Source organism: Mirounga leonina, unplaced genomic scaffold (assembly GCF_011800145.1).
Source record: "Mirounga leonina isolate KUSES-001 unplaced genomic scaffold, KU_Mleo_1.0 Mir_95, whole genome shotgun sequence".
Classification (NCBI taxonomy): domain Eukaryota; kingdom Metazoa; phylum Chordata; class Mammalia; order Carnivora; family Phocidae; genus Mirounga; species Mirounga leonina.
The window spans coordinates 4,842,526-4,862,273 of record NW_023270865.1 but is presented as its reverse complement, the minus strand read 5'-3'; the positions used below and the strand labels follow the sequence as shown (position 1 = coordinate 4,862,273).

At 51.5% G+C, this 19,748-nt stretch overlaps 1 protein-coding gene across 1 annotated transcript in view; it reads right to left on the bottom strand.

The window, feature by feature from the left end:
• TENT4A (terminal nucleotidyltransferase 4A) overlaps positions 1–19,373 on the bottom strand; it is a 45,264-nt gene extending 25,891 nt beyond the window's left edge. Inside the window, exon 1 of the mRNA XM_034998893.1 lies at positions 19,297–19,373. The gene's annotated coding sequence lies outside the window, so the exon portion shown is untranslated. The remainder of the gene's footprint in view (positions 1–19,296) is intronic.
• Between the last annotated feature and the right edge of the window lie 375 nt (positions 19,374–19,748).

Sequence of the window (19,748 nt, the reverse complement as noted above, 5' to 3'; positions counted from 1 at the left end):
CACTCCGCCACTCTCCAGCCACAGAGCCATGAATCAAGTTAGGAACCTCTGCACGGCACACACCTCCTCCTAAGCCAAGAAGCCAAGTGTACACACTGCTGGGGAGAGAGAATGCTGCCTGTGGAGGCATTTCTCATCTTAAGTAGGTCATCCACTTGGGCACGCGCAGTGGGGAAGGAGGTCTGCTGCCCTGTGTGCAAGAGGAGGGCTGCGAGCCACGGGGGGGCGGACACGGCACACCTCGGACGTCCTGTCTCGGAGAAGCGGAATGCGGACACTCCAGCAAGGCGACGGCCGGTACAGATCAGGTGCATTCTCTGTGGAGAATCTCACATTGACACATCACAGTGGAGCAAGCCCTGAATGATTCATTTCCTGGGTATTTTAAGATCGAAACGGTGAGACCAGTTTGCAGTAAATTTCAGTTTTGGTCATGAAAGTACTGGACTTCTGAAGCATTATTTCCCAGTGTATTTTTAAACTAAATAGAATACTAGAATATAAAGCTCTGTGATAAATGACAAAGACGTTCCTCACCTACAATTACTCTCTGACAAGAGCCCAACCCCATTCAAAAGGTAATGACTGCTCAATTTTTAGTACATTTCCCAAATTCATTTCTGCTTTTAGTACCAAATAATGAAGGTCAGCAACATTTTAGTGTCTATACCAGCACCCGGTGTATGGTTGCTATAAATATTTATGAAACCCAACTCCATGGGCTATTTTAGAAGGTGAAAGATGTATTATTCAGTTAGCAAACCAAACTATCTGATTCACAGCGAATAGAGCTATTGATGAATACACCGCAGGAGGATGATTTTTGATTTTAGAAGCTGAGCTGGTGGGCTTCCACAGTTCTCAACTTTGTCTAACTCTGAATTAGCCTGGTTCTGCAGGCACCACAGGTGAGCGCAGGACTTGGGTGTCCAGCCCCAGGCAGAGCCGGTCCCCTACCCTTCTCCCAGCCCCAGAACCATCTGCAAGTGGCCCAAAGGTGACTTCTCTGTACTCACCAAGGAGGATGGGAGGATGCACTGCAGCAGGTAAAGGGAAACAAAGAAACAAGGGGCCCAAAGTGAGGACAATGAAATGTATTTTAAATAAAACAGCGTGGGAAGAAAGGGGGCAAAGGAAACACGCCTGATGGTGAATGATGCTGTCCTGAGGGGAGAAGCACAGGTGGCTTTGTCTGCTCCCCTAGATTTTAAATCCCACTGTTTCTTCTAAGGAAAGCGATAGGGCAGATTTTATGCATCATTTTCTTAGGGGAACAGGGAAGGCAGATGAACACGTGCATGGCCTCCAACACGCCTCCAGTTTTCAGCACCTGAACCTCTAAATAGGACCTGTGCTCTAAAGAGTCACCACGTTGGACTTTCCCAGCTCCCTGAGATCTTAAACCCTGAACACTGGTTCCCAGGGCCCCTGTCCCCATGGTCCCTGTCTGTACTGTTAACCACAGGTCCCAGTTTACCTGAAACATCCCCCAGGAACTTGGTCAATTCCAAATGCTAGGGGAAAACCAAGCTTTCCATTACAATGGAAAATGCAATAGAAAATACTAGAAACTATCTTCCACTGTTAATTTATTCCATCTCCCACCCACCCACCCACCCACCCACACACACACACACTCTTCTTAAAACCTTCCAAAAGCCAGTGGTTTCTCAGAAATTGGAGCTCCTTCCCCTTGGCTCCACAATGTTCACAGTCTAAATTTTTGCCCAAAATAATGCCTTAGTCAAACCATTTGGAGTTAACCACTGGAGTGGTATGGACGTTAAAGCATGTGCTGATGGACATTCAGGGGGACGAAGGACTCAGGCCCCACCCCAAGCGACAGGCACAGACTGTGAAGAGGCAGGTGCGGACTCAGACCCTAACTGGAAAGAATGGGCTCTTAAGCCCACGGTAAGTGCAGACATCCATGTGGGAATGGCTGGATATTTCTATTTTCAGGTGTGAACGATCCTCTATAAATTACCCATGTATTGATACAGTTAATGAACTAATTAAAAATCGTTTTTATTTATTTTTAATTATGTCACAAGGAAATTAATACCTGCACCAATTACTTAGAACACCTTGAGAAGACCTTCAAAGGTTTTTTTTTTTAAATAAAAGCTCAAAAATGGAAGGAAAACAACTGAAACTGCAAATTAGAACCCAGTGTGTTTCCAGAAAGTTCCCTTATGTTGTTAATGTGGCAGCTGCCCTGCCAGGCTCCCATCAGCCTGCTTTCAAGGCCTGCCCATGAGCAGATCTCCACTCCAAAGACCCTGTGTAGGTTTCTCTCCAGAAGGCTTTGAACAAAGCTACCCTTGCAAGTGCTTTTAACATGTTAATGGAAGAGTGAGGCCCTTGGGAGAAGCTGCTACAAGGGGAGGAGGCTGAGAGCAACAGATAGGAAGAGGAGGGTACCTCCTTGGGGTTGGAGTAGACAGGGTGGGCTGGGAGGGCACAGGTGCTGTGGGGCAGGGCAAGGCCAACCTGGGCTGAAGAGGCTAAAGCCATCTGAACATTCACAAAACAGCCAGGTCAGAAGGGCTCTACAGTTTGGAATCATCAATGCTACTGTAACTCCGGTCCATGCACATTCAGCTCCCAGGAAAAGTGAGCTCTCTGTCCCCTTCCCTCTAAGACCCTCCTGGGATCAGTCACTTTGAACCATGGTGCAGGTAGAGGTTTGAGAGAGTTTCAGAACCTAAACTGAAGGACAGCAAAGGAAATGACCCTCTTCTGCCTTAGCAAAGCAAACCCAATCACACTGCAAGTGCAAGAAAAGGCCCTGGGGCCACTCAGAAGCCAGAGAACCACAGCAGTCTTCTCTTCCTCCCAGAACAGAAAGAACACAGATACCAGAAGCTTGCAATAAAGCTATAGCAAACGTCCTTAATTTAATGCATTTCTTCTGAATCTACTGCTAGAGAAGAAAGGACGTTCAGACGTGGCTTCTAGAGAAACTCTGGTGAAGCACCTGGGAGCATCCTACAGACCAGAATGAAGCTAACCCAGCATTTCACAACCTGAGTCAACAGTCCAGTGGTGGAGTTAGGACTACTCAGGACCATTTTGCATCATAACCCCCCAAACCACCCCATGATGCAAGGGCAGCTGGAGAAAAACAGCTTGCTTAGCACGTCCACAACCCACGACCACAGGGGCAAAATGACCAAAGGACTCAGTCTCCTGACGCTGGTGTCCTAGAGAGCCCACAGTGCAGTCTAGGACCCTCAACCCTATGGATGCGCTCACAGCCGGAGCGCTGCTTGGGCGAGGAGGGGCCGAGGAGGTACCTTCACCGGGCTTCCCTCTGCACTGGCTCACGCTCGGCAGCAGCAGCACAATTACCCACGACCGCAGCCCCCCGGACGGTGCTCAGAGGGAACCCATGGCTACATCGAAAAGCCGGGTCCCCTGCCTTGTTTGCTAGCTCAAGCAGCGGCATCATTTTCGAAATGAAAATGGCTGTATGTTCTGTCGTCTCTCCAGAGATCCCTACCCTCGATGGGAAGGTGAGCTGGGACAGTCTCGTGAGGAAGATTAGTAAGAGTCTGAAAACACTACTGTTCTGGGGAATGCGACACAGTACCAGATCCACATGACCAGCATTCTCATTAGAGCCTCCCAAACCGTCTTCAAAGCAAATACTACTGTCCTCATTTTACAGATGAGAAAACTTAAGTATTCTTCAGGCAGATGGTAAGCAGCCCAGTATCACACAGCCAAGACTCAGAGCCAGAGCTGTGTAGCTCTAGGACTTGGGGGTTTAGCCACAGAGCTGGGAAGCCACACTCAAGTGACCCGACATACAGAAATATGTGCAGAAACTCACTGTGGGTCCCTTTACAGAGAGTGGAAAGTTGTAAATAGAAGTCTATTTAGAGAATCACGTATATCCACATAATATTTTAAAATTGTTTAGAAGAGCTTTTGGATGATGGAGGAACCACTTACCTTGAATTAAACAAATACAAGATGGCACCTGTGTGATATACTTAAAGCAGCATTAAAAACCAGACAGAAATACGCTGAAATGTTAGCGGGAAAATTATGGTAACTTCTCTTCGGTTTTTCCCAATTTCTTCAATAAGTACATTATTGCTTTTATAATCATAACCACCCCCCCCCCAAAAAAAAGCATCACTTCAGCTTTGTTAATTGACACCAACTTTACCTCCAAAGGTTACAGGGCAGACCTCTCTACGCTTGTGTTAAGTCTCTGGTCTCCTGCCTCTACCTTAGGGAGGACATCAGCAGGGGCATTTTCTTCTGGCTCCGTCCCAGCCCACAAGTGAGCCAGACCCCGCACCGTGGAGGCCTAGGGGACCCTACTGACGGCTCAGCGTCGAGGTCCAGCAGGCTACAGGCCCCTTCAGCCCTGAAGTTCTGACCCCAGTGCCACCAAGCCACTGGTTCAGGAAGTGACTCCAGACTGCAGCATAGGCTCCCCCCACCAGACAGGGTTCCCAGAAACACGACCCCACAATCCAAGAAAATCCTCTGACGATGCGGAAAAACGAGCCCAGAGACTTGTCTGAGGAAGGGGGTGTTCTCTCAAGTACCCCAACTCTCTCTGGCCACACCACACCAGGTACAGCGAACAGGCCTTCTCTATGGTGCCTGCTCTCATCACAGGCCCTGCTGCCAAAGAGCTGGGCTGAGTAAGAGTCTGAGGCTACATTTAGACTCGACAGAGAAAAGCCCACAATTCGTTGGTGAGCGTATCGTATCGATATTCTTATTAGCTGACATTTACCACCTGCTGGCTCTGTCCAGGCACTGCAGGACACACCTCAGCGAGCATGACCCCGATAAGCACCATCACCACCCCTTCTCACGGAAGGCTCAGCAGTTAAACCACCAGCCAGAGGTGTGCGTCTTGCATAAAGGGCTCAGGCAGGGCAGCACCTCTACTGTCTGCCCAGGCTGCTCAAAGCACATCCCGGAGCCTCCTCCTTCCCACCAACCACCCCGCCCTGGGGGCTTCCTGCAGACCTCTGGAACCTCCACACTCCACCGCCACCTCCTAGAGCTGCTCCGTTCCCACGGGCTGCCCGCCTCGCCCTGACCACTCAGTAGGTATCCAATGCCAGACATGAAGAGTCTCACTTCCGGTGCTGTTGGCCTAATGGGACAAGTCGTCCCAGGGCCCCTGATAGAGGACGGGATGTCACCAAGACTGGAAAAGCACCTGGGAGAGCCCGTGGCCAGTTCCGTGCGGCCCGCAGACATGCACACGGTGGGCACTCATCACCTGCCAGATGCCGACACCTCACAAGAGCCAGGGCCATCCCACACGCTGGTGCATTCACATACCTGGAAGTCTACTGTAATGAAGCTTTCTCACTTCGCTGTATCCAGCATGTGTATAAAGTTCAATTTACACCGTCAGAAGAGTAAAAACTAATACAACTTTTAACTTTCACGCACTTACTTTTCATTCAATCAGCCAGGATTGTTTCCATTTAAAGGAGGAAACAAGTCATTTGCACCAATTCTCCTGGGCCCATACTAGACATGGCAACCTCTGAAAGGCTCAGGAGAGGGGTTCAGCACTCACCAGACTCCCAAGGCCCCGCCAGATGACCAGAAAAAAATTTTAAGAATAAGGGAAATAGTACTGGAACGCTGCCAAAAATTGAAAGGAAAGGAAAGGACTTAACGGATCCAAAGGTTGAAGTCAGTATGGAAGCGTGGAAAGCAGATGCAACCCCTCTTTCTACAGGTATTTCCTGTAGCCCTACTAAGCAGCTGGCACTCTCCTGATAACTGGCTACGGAGCAGTGAGCGCGACCAGGTAAGTTGGGAGCAGGGCAAGGGCAGCATGGAGAGGGGCGTGATAACCAAAATAAACCAGAAAAAGTAGAGTGCACTCTGCAGCTTCCAAATGGTGGCCCATGGCTACCCCAGGTTGGTTGGTGAGGGGCCGGTACTGGAGCCTGGACAGAAGAGCAAGCAGCAGCCAGACTCGCACAGGTCGGGGGACAGCATCCTGGGAAAAGGAAGAGCAGGCCAAGGCCCCCCACAGCAAGATGAGCTTGGGAGGCTTCGGGAACCAGGAAGAAGCCTGCGTGGCCTAGGGAACAGAGGCACCCTGAGTCTGGGGCACAGCAACCCTGGGCCGACTTTGGGGCAAACAAGACTGCCAGGCTTTGGAAAAAACCCAGTGGCCAGAAAGAAGAGGACCGAAGAGGCCTGAGAAAGCCGGAGTCCTTCAGGAAGACTTGGGCCCTGACAAAGGTGCCCACCGACTGCCCCAAGGCTGTCCCCTCTCCCCACCGGGCTGCCAGGTCCCAGAAAGACCAGCCCAGAACACAGCCAGCCTTTCAAGCCTGCAGCCTGGGCTGAAATTTCTCAGTGAGGTGAAAAGGGCACAGCAGAAACACACATACCCACATCAGCAGAAAGGCAGTGAGGTCTGCCCTGGCAGCCACCCCATCAACAGGCCTCAGAAAACAAAGAGAAACAGGACAGAGAGGAACCCAGTCCGTGATAGAAACAATACCCAGCACCCAACACTGAAGAACACACAAGCTAAGGTCGGGAAAAACCTGCTCCGGGTACTTGTTCTACAGAAAAGCAACCTTGGTAAGAACGTGTCAATAATGTCGGGTTCCCCGACGACAAAGAGTAGAACGAGGGCACAGGGGAGCTACCGTGCTAAGGACACACACCGCGAGCCAGAGCAAGAAGAGCCGAGTTCAACAAGATGAACACAGAGGAAAAAGAAAAGGATTCAAGTCATCCAAGGGGAAAAGGTCTCCCTGGAGGGACGGAGGTGCTGCCAACCACCAGAAGAGGAACCCACAAAGCCTGGCAGAGTCACATGAAAGAGATGGTCTCCCTAAAGCAAAGGCAGAGCCCACCCGCCCGTGGGTGGAAGGGCAGGACGGATGCTGCACCGACCGTCACGCGTGGACTAGAAGGCAGCTTCGGAGAGGCAACTAATAAACTGACCAACATGAACCACCGTCACCAAAGGGGGAACAAGTCTTGCCTCCAATTTCTAACATTCACAGCCAGAGACTCGGAGCAGTTCTGAGGCCGAGAGACGGGTCTTCAGGCACACAGCAGGCCTCAGGGAACGTGACACCAATTAGCTCTCTCTAAAAACCTGAACACACACAACGAGACACTGATGCAGGCTTCCATGTGCAGAGCTGGCGAATAAGCACAAGGGCGGGCGCCGGGGCCGAGGCGCTCAGCGGAGCTCAGGGCCAGCACCATGGATGGGGAGCAAGGCCGAGGTGACGGCCAGAGGAGCAAAGTCTGCTCCTGCAAAGCTCATTCCAGGACACATGGGCCAGGAAGATGGCCCCGCTCCTGTGAGTTCTGCCAGCAAGGACACACCCTCCACGAAGCCCACCAGACACAGGGACCATGCAAAGAACTCCGAAATCTGAAGGAGTCCCGGGAAGAGTGCCAGTGGGGAGCGGGATGTCTCCGCAAACTGTGGTCTCCTGCGTCCAGGCAGGACTGCAGGGTCACCAGGAACCCAGACCACCTGGGGCCAGAGGCCCTGCTGCTTTTCAGCGACCAGAACTTGCAGGATGTGGATGGTGCCCCCACATGGCATTGTTATGAAGATTTAATGACTCCAAAGTACTCAGAATAGGACCTGGCACTCAGTAAACACTCAATAAATGGCAGCAATTATAATTACAAAACAAAATACAAATGCTTAACTCATGGTGACAAATAATGTAATGCAAATCAAGAGGTAAAGATATATAAAAGGGCTATTTTAGTCCGCTCAGGCTGCTGTAACAGGACACCATTAGACTGGGCAATTTCAACAACAGACATTTATTTCTCACAGTTCTGGAGGCTACAAGTCCAAGATCAGGGCCCCGGCGCAGTCAGGTTCTGGTGAGAGCCCTCCTCCTGGCTTGCAGATGGCTGTCTTCTATGTGCATGGCAGGGCCCAGAGCCAGTGAGCAATCTGGCCTCTTCTTAGAAAGACACTAATCCCAGGACAAGACCCTGCCCTCACGACCTCATCTAACCCTAATCACCTCCCAAGGGGCCCCTTCCCCAAGTATCATCACATTGAGGTCTGGGGCTTCACAGATGAATTTGGGGGTACACAATTCAGTCCGAAGCAAGGACTAACAGCTCTATCCTACATAGCAGTAAGCGAACAGACAGGATTTCATCAAAACTTTTACTTTGATTTTTTTACACTCAGCCACTTAAGGTTTTCATCATTTTTTAAGGGGGGGAGGGGTAGGGGGCGAGAGAGAATCTCAAGCAGACTCCACACCCAGAGCAGAGCTGGACGCGGGGCTCAATCTCACGACCCTGAAATCATGACCTGAGCTGAAACCAAGAGTTGGTCACTTAACTGACTGAGCCCCCCAGGCGCCCCTCATCATTTTTTATGTTCTTGGTCTCAGCAATACCTCCTAGAAACTAGTATTTCCATCTGAGAGATTGCACATTATTTTCACTTTCAAGCAAAATTAAAAATTTAGTGAACTGTATTTAAAGATTACGCGAATTGTACTGGAAGTACTCCGCTGATGAATCCACGTGTCCGTCCACCATGGGCTGAGAGAGAGCAGCAGCGATCACCTAACTGTACTTCGGTTATTTCTGCGGGGTGCACTCATGATTTTTAAGCTTTCTTTTTTTAAAAACACACACACATACACAAATCCACTTAATAAAATTAATTATTTAGAAGTCAGCAGAGAGCACTCTTAGACGCCGCCCCTAACTAGAGCAATCAGCACAGAGACCTGCAAGAGGCTCAGTGTCACACGCAGCACTGCTGTCACTGGCCACTTCAAGGAGTCACTCTTGCAATGTAGGCCGCGTGCCTGGTTTGTGAGAAACTACTTCCGACTCCTTCTGGGGATATCGGGACAAAGATGTCCATTTTGGGGTGCCTGCACCTTTCAGAGACTGGGCAGAGCTTCATGATGCTCTCTGCAACCTAAGAGGTCACGTCTCTCTACCTAGAGACTGGAATTCGATGTAATTCTTTTCTTCCTATTACCACACCTCTTTGAACAATCCCATCTTTGCTCTGCATGTCTAGTGGGTAAAAGATGTGCCGTGGAATCAGACTGCCTGGGATCCAAAGCCGGCACTGCACTTACCAGCTGTGTGAGCCGCACCCCTCCTCCTGACCTGAGAGGGCGGCTGGGGACGCTGCAGGAAGGGGTGAGGGCTCAACAGGGCCAGTGATGATCATTACTGTGACAAGTGCTGAAGACCACTCGCTTGACGGGGGCAAAGGAAAAGCTGAAGCACCCACCTGCGAAGGAAGGTCCAGAGAACAAGGGGCATCTTCCCCAACCTCAACCTTCTCAGTTCCCACAGTCTTACCCCAAAAGTACTCCACAAAGGCCATTTTTACTCTTAACCATTTTGCAAGCTTCAGTTCATTCCAAACCTTAACCTGTGACAGTTCTCACAGGTTCCCATTGTTTGGAATTTGGTCTCTGTTCTATGCTCTTGTTTACATGATGCTTGCACGTAGGACTGTATATCAGTCTCTTGTGAGTCAGTCTTTGATGGAGCCACAAGCTCTCTAGACTGATTCATCATCAGCTTCCTTCCATGAGATAACTTATCACAATACTTTAGGATCTCCGCATTTCACAGGCCGTGGAAGGTATCCCATCACTTCAGAGTTGTCTTCAATTTTTAAAAATCTGTTTGCTTAAATTTACAGAAGATGTCTATAACCAAAACAGTCTAGTGCATTGCACTATGGCTCCCATCTCTGCCAGTTCACTATGTTCCTGCTCCTTGCTCTTGATTCGAGGACACCAATGTTCCCCTCCTGGGGAGGCAGGGGTGAAGCGCACAGGCTTTCCTATCCAGCACACCTGCTGGGAGGTTGCAGCTCTCCTATTTTCTGGTTGCAGCATGGGCAAGATGCTTCATCTACTAAAGCTTACTCTCTTCAAAACGAATTACCGACAAGAAGAAATGGGAGGAGGCAGTCAACAAACGGTTCACTGGTCCTGCTTCTGGCTTTCAGTAATCTTCAGTTAAAACAGCAACTCATCCACTGCTCCATTTTTCCTAGACAGCAACTTGCCAGAAAAATCCAGATGGGAGGAGCCCTGCTCCCTCCAGCACAACCTCCCTCCAGGCCAGTCCTGGAATGTCTGCAGAAAGCAGGACCCTTCAGCCTACTATAGCAGCAGAACTGGCTTCTGGTTCCCAAACCCTACCTCCCAAACCTCCCCCAAGCCCACCTCCAGCATCTTCGTCATCTGTCATTTGACTGTCCAAGTCCTTACAGGAGGACCTCGGTTCTCCCTCTCCCTCAATCTGCTCTCTTCAGAAAAGCAAAAAAGGAAATGGCCCTCTACAGAGGCACTGAAGCCGGGTTCACAGGGTGAGCTGCTAAGCCCTCTCCCGCACGTCTTGAAGAGGTCTCCTTCCCCGAACACTGTCTGGGGCTCCCTGACGTGAATGCTGGAAAGATGTTAGCCTGGCTAGGCTTCAGTTTTCTGTCTGCTGAAGAGGGATGGTGTTACCCATTTCCCAGGCCCGCTCTGAGAACACACGAAACTCGTGGAAACTCGTGGACAGAGCCGAGCCCCGCACAGCCCTTGTACTGGGAGCGGCGGTGGCCACCACGTGCCTAAGGAGACCGGCCCACTTCTGTCACTAACCCAGCAGGCAGAAGCGCTAGACCACCCCCCCCCCCCGGGCTGGACTAGAAGCTCGGAGCCTTACCAAGCTGCTCCGTGTTGCACTCTGCCATGAACCGCGACCATGCTTTGTGTGCTATTGAAACGGCAGCCCTTTGAAAAGGATATCCGCCAGAAACTCAGAAACACCATTTCTAGAGCTTTCCAGGGGCGGCTTGCTGAGCACCGCAGCTTTTGCTGTTGTTCCACTTTGGATTTATTCAGGCAGCAGTTACTGAATCAAACACTGTATTTTGAATAAAGAGTCTAAAGTTACTCTAGGCTGGTGCTGTGCAAACGTAAGACTATTTTTCATTAAAATGAAATGCAATTAAAATCCAGTTCCACAGTTCCATTAGTCACATGGCAAGCGCTCCGTGGCCACACAGGGCCAGCAGCTACCGCACTGGGCCGCACAAAACCAGAGCCCTCCCATCTTCCCAGAGTGGGCCACCGGAGGGTCCGCTCTAGCGCCCCAGTGCCCCGCCCCTCACCTTTGCTTTCTTCACTGTTCACAGAGGAAGTCAGAAGCTGCAAAGAGCTTAGAGAAAGAACATCCACTCCTACTATGTGCACAGAACCAAAAACCCTAAACAATTTTCCACAAGTCTCATGTGGCGACACAGCTGATCCAACAGAACAGCAGTGCCCGTAAAGCTCTGGAAAGATGCTTAATTTAAAACCTACAGAACACATTACTTAGGCACTGTTTAAATTTTTAAAATCAGAAAAGAATGCCTTGGCTTAAAGGGAGAAGTGTCTCCACAACATCGCATGGGTCCCTAAAGACTTGGAACTTCAGGCTTTAGTAGTTTCTCCGAGAAAAGCTCTGGCCTGAGAGGGAAACTTGTATTTTCAAACCCGGAGCAAAGGCTTTTTCTGTCCAGTTGGCAACGAGCCCCACCTAATTTTTGGTTTCAATTTCCTCAGAGAAGAGAGGAGAAAAGGGAAGGAAAGGAGTGGCCTTCTCAATCCTCCACGTCACAATTCACACGGCACTTGCAAGTCTCCTTGATTTAGCACGTCCTGCCAGGGGGATGTCATAGACCTAGCTTCATGGGGTGGGGAAACTGAGGCTCAGAAGTCAGAACCCACCATGAAACCAGGCCTGTGGATGAGGCTCCAGGGGTGCAGGCCACAGGCTAACCGAGCGAGCTCCAGGCCCCAGACATGCCTCCCAACGGTAGAGACAGATTCCAACCAAAGGGTTCCAAGCAAAAATGAAAGGATTTGATTTTTTCATTTCCCTTCCACTCCTGCATCCTAGCCATTGCTGCAGATCCACAGGATTCCAGAAACATGACGGTCATCTGAAATCTCTCTCAAATATGGAAAGATAGAAACCACCTACATCCACATGTTATCACTTAGGAAATTAACTCCAATCTTAAACCACAGGAGGGCCTAAATGGTTCCACAGAGCAGCTGATCTGGGAATTAAAAAGAGCACAAACCCACAATAAAAAGGCATGTTGCTGACAACGAAAGACATTCCCTGCCAACGGGAACCTCAGAGCCTCTCCCACCGAGTCTGCCCAGTCGGTGTGCAGACGGACTAAGGTCTGCGCAGAGACCTGGTGCGCCGGGAGCGAGACCCCGCACCTCCTCTTTGCCGCCGGCGCATGGAGCACGCACCCCGGAGCTCAGGACATGCCCAGCCTGATCACAGGATACTCACCAGGTGGCTGAGGGACAGGCAATGTCTCTTCATACTTTCCTGAGTCTTCTAACTTTGCCACAGTGAGGTATTAATTTTATAATAACAAAGAGAAACCAGCTAAATCTAAATGGCGATGCCTTTCAAATAGAGAATTTTTTGAAAGCTTTCTGCTTTTCAGTTCTACATTACAAACTATAAAACTGGTTTAACCACACTCTTGGGGAAGGTAAGCGAACTACAATCAATTTTACTTTAATATTCTGCATTTAAATAACTTCAGAGTTGGCAATCAAATCTTCAAAGATTCTAAGACAAAGAAGGTTACCTTTAGCATTTGATTTAAACTATCTAACTGGCCCTCATTTGTTCATGTAAGCTTTCACTCGCTCCCTCACCATTCATCAGACCCCTACTCGGAGGGGGCTAGTTGGCCCTGGGAACACAGCCACGACCCAAGCCCTCCTCCCCAAGCGGATGTGGGAGACCAGTGGTCAGCGGTCAGCTCTGGAAGAGCAGCGGTCGCCCCACAGGAAGGGCCAGGGTAGAACGGCGTGGGCATATGCTTGCTCTGAAGTGAGGGTCACAGCCCATGGGGGGGCCCCCCACTCCCAGTAACCTGAGCTGCCATACAAGCGGTGTGGGGTCCTGTGCAAAGCGAAGATGGACTGCTACGTCCTTAGACCTAAATTCCAAAGGCAACTTGAGTGAATCACCTGGCATCTCCGCCTCCCCCCGCATGCCTGCCCTCCCACCCCCGAGGAATGGCAGCTTTCCTAAGCTGGCCAATGCAGGGGGCCTCGTGAACAGGACTTTTCAATTGCTGTAGTTCTCGTGTATTCGTTAGCATGGCTTTCACATAAACGTCTCTTACATGACATACAGGAGAGGCACAGAAAGGCACTGAGAGCTAGTCACTCTGGTTGCCTGAGTTCAGTCGTGACAACCGAGCCAGGACAGGACCAGCAATCTATCAGAGTCATCACGATGGGCTGGAGTCCAGTCAAGGGAGAGTAGTGCTGGAAAAGAAAACCACATCCTCCTCCTCACCTAAGATGGTTAAGTCTACCTACAGGAGCATGCCTCCAGACATGGAAGGAAGCCTCCAGAAGATCCCACGCTCCAATCCTCAGAACCTGTGGCTGAGACGAAATCATCATTACTCCTGTGATCGTGCTGTATCATCACATGCCCTTAAGAGAGACAATTACCTGGGTGGGCCTGAACCAAACACACGAGCCCTTAAAGCAGAGGGCTTCCTCCAGCGGGCAGAGCCATGGTCAGAGATTCAAAGCTCTGTGGCTAGTGTGAAGATGGAGGGAGCACAAGTCAAGGAAGGCAGAGACGGCTTTAAGGAGCTGAGACAGGGCCCCGGCTGGCAGCTAGCAAGGAACTGGGGACCTAAGTCCTGCAACGGCAAGGAACTGAATTCTGCCAATAGGAATAAGTTTGCAAGAGGAGCCTGAGCTGCAGCCAAGAACGCAGCAGCCAACACCTTGCCTGCAGCCTGGTGAGAGCCTAAGCAGGAAGCCAACCCAGCCGTCCCAACCTCCGACACGCAGCGTCCATGAGACAGTCAATGAGTACTGGTTTAAGCCGCCGAGTTTGTGCTCACGTCACACAGCAACAGAGAACAACTGCGGCGTGGAAATCTTAGAGTAAGACATTTAATTTGCAGTGCAAATCCCACACGGTAGGAAGATGCACCCCCTGCCCACCTCACCTGGGACACATATTGACATGGGGGACAGGTGTCTCGGGCAACTGGCTCAATCACCAAGGTCACCTATCTGCCTCTACTCCAATGCCACACTCACTCAGCAGCCTCAGAAGACCAGAGCGTCCAGAGGGGCCTCTCCAGAGCCACGGCCAGCAGCAATCACCTTGGGATCCAGTGAGCATGACACTGTGACCCCTCACCTGTCAGCCTGCACTCTGGTGCAGCAACAAAACCAGGTTTCTCAACTTCCACATCACAGGCTGCTGCTTGTTTTGTCTTGTTTTTTTTACAGCCCTCTTTATCCGGAAACTAAAAAAAAAAACAGATCCGAAACAATACTGACCTAACCAACATAAAAAAGTCCTCATTTCCACGATAACCATGATGTCTCCTCCCACTGGACGTACATGAATCCATTTACAATGGACCAAAATTTCTTATTAAATAGTGACCCAAAAGAGATCTGAAAAATCCTAAAGTTATGAAAAATTGGTACTTTAAAATACTTACTGAAAAATTACCTTCCAAGGCATTCGATCACAAGCGTGTTATTTCTAAGAAGCAAATGGCATTGCTGTGGTACTGCTTTCCCCTCACAAGCTGCCGGCAGCAAGATGGGGTCCACTCCACCCCACTGTGACTTCTGCAGCATGAGCATTAACAAGGCCACTTTCTGCATAAAACATTGGAGGTCTCTATCTTCCCCAAGGACTCCTGCAGCCTCTGTTTCATATTCCAATCCTTTTCCAGAGCCTCTGTCCTGCCCTCCTCCTCGGCAACCCCTTCCCTGAGTGTCAGCAGTCCTCACTGTGTCCATCTTCACTTCCCAGCGACCAGGTGCAAATTTCCCCAACTTCATCACAGCCTGCATCCCACACTAGATTTTCAATTTCACTCATACCAGGCAGGAACAAGCGATGCTGTTACGGGGTGGGGGACGGGGGGAACCTTTGAGGAGGAGCTAATCTCATATGGTCAGTGCAGCAGCAAACCTGCACGGCTTCCATCCACAACCTTATACCTGGGGGGCTGCAGATGATGAACACTGAGGAAACAAGGCCCATGCGTGCCACCGTCCCCTTGCAGGGCAGGTCTCGCGCTAACCTCTCCCACGTGTCCCGTGATGTGTATAGGTGGAGACGGGACTGAGAGTGAGGCAACAGGAGTGACCATGCTGTCATCTGCCGTGGGCCCTGCTGGGCTCTCACCTGCGCCCTGCCGCTGGGTCCCCACAAGGACGCACTGGGGGAGGGGGGTCACCTGTGCACTACTTTGTGCCAAGTCAGGCTGCAAGCAGGCTCTGACTCTCCGAACAGAGGACAACACACATGGAGTCCTGCGGGGTGTGGCTAACCATCCTAGGAACGACACGGGTCCAGTTCTCACCAACTTCAGATGAAGAGCTGAACTTTGAGCGAACAGAAGATGTCAAAAAATTCAACACTGCTGAGGGCCTGGAGAAAGGATGCTGCAGGACGGCTGCACACCGCAGGCAGGCCAAAGCCCACACGGAAGCCTGATCAGGGCCCGGCCTGCAAGTGCCTGCCCAAGGCCAGGGGCCTTCCCTCATTCCATTACGCTCTCCCTGGGGCCCTACAGGACACCAGGAAGGATGCAGCGACGCACCTGGGGTCCAAGCTCCCACCCTTCCTCACCTGGGACTTTTCTTTGCCTTTAAGCTGAGGTTTCTGAAGCTGTCAGGACTGACCAGGGCAAAGTATCAATAGCTCTCTGGGCCAGGGGGATGGAGGTGAGGGCATGTGAGGGTGACAGGTGCCGGAGGCTGGGAAGCGCAGGGCCCAGGAGCCAGTCCGCACCTGCCTGCGTCTCTAAGCCAGAAGCCCAGGTAGAGAGCACATTTCATACCTTTCCCAAAACAAAAGTCTGAGAGTTCAATGGAAACATGGAATAAGAACTAGAGCAGCTCCAAAACAAGCACTTCCCCTTCTGGGCTTCGAGGGTTCCCGTTCTGATCCCCGTCCTCCTCCACTGGCTTCTTCTTCACCTTACTCAGGGGTGAAAGCAGACTGGCAACCTCGTGAGGCCAGGCCACCAGTACACTTTCCAAGGGCAGAGCCCTCCATCCCAGAAAAGAACAAACAGCACAGCTTGCTCCACGGGCCACCCCGCAAACGCCCGACTGGCTTCGGCTGATGCTACTCAAGCTCCCACAGCATCAGGCAACCGCTTATCCTTTCTTGAGGACTACAGACACGGTCCTTCCAGAAATGCCTGTCTTGGGCCTGCACAGTAAGCCTGAGCCACTGCTCATCAACAAGGCTCTTTTCTACTGACCAGGCCAAGGGCTGTCTTATCACAGTTCTTTCCCCTTCTGAGCTACAGATGAGACACATGGTGGTGGCCTTCCTCATCACTCTAAGCTGGTGGCCAGCAGCAAGTTCTAGATAGGCTAATTTCTTGATACCAAAAAGTTAGCTGCTAGAAGCCCAGCAGACCTCCATGGAAAGGATCACGAGGAACATCTCCTCCTCTGACCACAGGCAGAGCTCCACAGTTAAGTGCTACTCTGGCTTACTACTCCTCTGCCCTGTCCCTCCTGAAACTCCGGCCTGCTAGAAGCACTCGGAGTAGCAAACCAAGCGGAGGCACCCCACCCTTCTAAGTGCCTGGCAGGCAATCCTAGCAGCCTCCTCCAGGCAGAAACGGCAATAAGTGGACAGATCCTGAGGGGTACATCACCCACAGAGGCAGGCGAGGAAGGGTGGGCAGCCAAGGAGAAAAAAAGGAGCATTACCAGGAGTACCTACCACTGCACCGGCTCCTAGCCAGGTAAGTTCTGATGTGGAACTGGCTGCTTCAGAAGCTACTCTTCAACCCTACAGGGGGCCTGAGCAGAAATCTCACAGGCCAGCAGGAAGTGGCGGGGGAGGACCCTCAGCAGCCCCCCAGGCAGGGCCCAGAACTGTAGTGCCTGGAAGCATGCTGAGAGTCTCAGGCTTCAGTCTTTAACCTCAGGAGGACCCCAGAGACACCATCACATGGTTCTAAAGGCCTCAGACCTGACCAAAACTGCTGATGGAGGAGATTATCCCATTGGCAGTTCTGGGAGAGGCCCAGAGACCGGCAACAGTGGTGTAAGAGAACCACCTCGGGCCACTGGAGCAATCTCCACTAGAGGTGACAAATCTGCATGAGGGTAAAGAGAAGAGGCAGAGGATCTGATGAAAGACCAGACTGGGGAGATGGACAAGGAGGAGGGAAGGTCTGCACAGCTGGACAGGACACTGTGCTAGTGTGTGCTGGGCAGGGGCACTCATATGGAGCGCCAGGGTTCAGAGTCAGGATCAAGAGATGGGCGTGTTGCAGGCAATCACTGCCTCAGAGCCTAGCAAAGAACTGGTACTTAGCGGGCTCATTTATTAACAAAAGCAGCAGCAGCTGGGGAGCTTGGGGGCTCAGGTCAGGATCTCAGGCTCCCAGGATCAAGCCCAAGTTGGGCTCCCTCCTCAGTGGGGAGCCTGCTTCTCCCTCTCCCTCTGCTCCCCCTCCTACCCCCCAGGTGTGGGCACTCTCACTCTCTCTCTCTCTAATAAATAAATAAAACCTTAAAAAAAGAAAAAAAAAAAGCAACAGTAATGTACATACTGAAGCTTACTGGAAACAGGCTCCAGGGCCTGAGTTATCTGCAGAAGGGCATGGTTCCACCGCTGCCAGCTGCTCATGGAGAAAGCAAGACTTGGGACCGACTGGACCCCAAAATGCTCCACAAGTGAAGACCATATGTCTTCCAATTTTCCTAGTGCTAAGACACAGAGTCAGTCCCAGGGACATGATAGGCTGGAAACCTGCAGGTCTCCCCGCCACCCCCCACCCCCCGGCCTCCCCACCAAGGAACTCAGGTATGATGCTATACATCCGGAAATCGCTCCCCACCACCTCTTCTTGGACAGTTAGACAAGTAAGGACTGGAGGAAGAGAAGCAAGAGAATGGCTCCTACCTGGGGCTAAAATGCACACCGGGTCTTCAGGAAATTTAAGAAAGTAACACTTCTAACCCAAACCAGGTGAAACAAATTGTAGGACAAGAAGCTCTTAGGGTTTATCTCACTTGCTTTGAAATAGTATCAACTTAGTATTTTCCAATTTGAATGAACAGATTTATAAGAAAAATGAAGTAATCTCGGGCACCTGGGTGGCTCAGTCCTTAAACGTCTGCCTTCAGCTCAGGTCATGATCCCAGGGTCCTGGGATCGAGCCCCGCATCTGACTCCCCGCTCTGCGGGAAGCCTGCTTCTCCCTCTCCCGCTCCCCCTGCTTGTGTTCCCTCTCTCGCTGTGTCTCTGTCAAATAAATAAATAAAATCTTAAAAAAAAAAAAAGTAATCTCAGTATCTAGCAATTGCTGGATCTGTAAAACTCTAGCATTTGTAAACAACCCCCTGGAAAATCCTTAGGCAGTTTATCAGGATGCAACTTGCAAAGAAAGTTATGATTTAAGTCTTGAAATACTGACATAAAATCTATGTACAAATGCTTTGTTTCTAGGTGCTCAGAAAAGCACAGGAAGGCAAAGGGCTGGGTAGGTCGCATTCCCACCTGAGCAGCCTCACCTGGGGTGCTTCAACCCCCACTCCCACCCCACCCCTCACCTTCTGTTCTTTCAACCAGTCCCTGTCATTTTTAACTGCACTAAACTGGAAGAGACCTTCTAATCCCCTCTAGGCCAACGTGGAAACATTTAAAATAAACATCTTTCAAAGAACACACGCTACAAACGTTTTTGTTTTCTTTGAAGTCTATCAACTACTTTTAAACAACTAAAAAAGATACTTTCTATGTTAATTTCTGCATAAAATTAAATCATAAAGCCGTCACTCCAAAAAATGACTTCTAAATTCACTGTTGGTTAAATTGTATCACTACCGAAAACAAAAACGAATCCTCTTCCAAAAGGACTTTCTCCGTAGGAAAAAAGTTACCGTTTAACCGGATTCGCCTTCAACTTGATTCAAGTCCCCGGCAATACTAAAACCATCTGCAGCTGGCCTAAACCTCCGCACCCCTCCGCACCCCACTTTGGCAAAAGGTCCCTAACGTATCCTGGGGAGAGGAACGAGGGTGAAGCGGCGACACGCTCCTCCCGCATTACAGGTCGGGTTCCGCCGCCCTTCCCGCCCGTCAGTTTGGGGATCCGAGCAGCAGATCGCTCCCGCACAAGAGCAGTTCAGTTCCTGGCGACCCGGAGAGCCTCCGGCCCGGGGTCGGGGCCCGGCCTCCCCGCGCGGGCCGCGCACTCACCCCTGGATGCCGGGGCTGTACGCGCGGCTCTTCCACGGCGTGCCGGGCCGCGGCGCCTGGGCTCCGGGGCCGCCCCCTCCGCTCAGCGCGGCCGCGCGGCTGCCCGACAGCAGGTAGTTGAGGCCGTAGGTGCTCGCCTTGTTCTCGCGTTTCCGGCGGCCCGGGTGGAACTGGTGCTGCGGCGGGGAGCCGGCGGGCGCGGGGCCGCGCGGCGCGGGGTGCCCGTTGGCCGCGCCGGGGGCGCTCGGCGGGCCGTCGGCGAAGCGGAAGAAGGCGCCGCCGCGGCCGCCGCCCGCCCGGCCGAGCGAGGCGCTGCTCGAGGACGACGACGAGCAGCCCGGGCTCTCGGTGCCCGACTCGGCGTTCGACGAGGACGACGACGACGACGACAGCGACGGCGACTTGTGCAGGCGCCTGGCGCCCTCGGCTGCGGGCCCGAGCGCCGTCAGCAG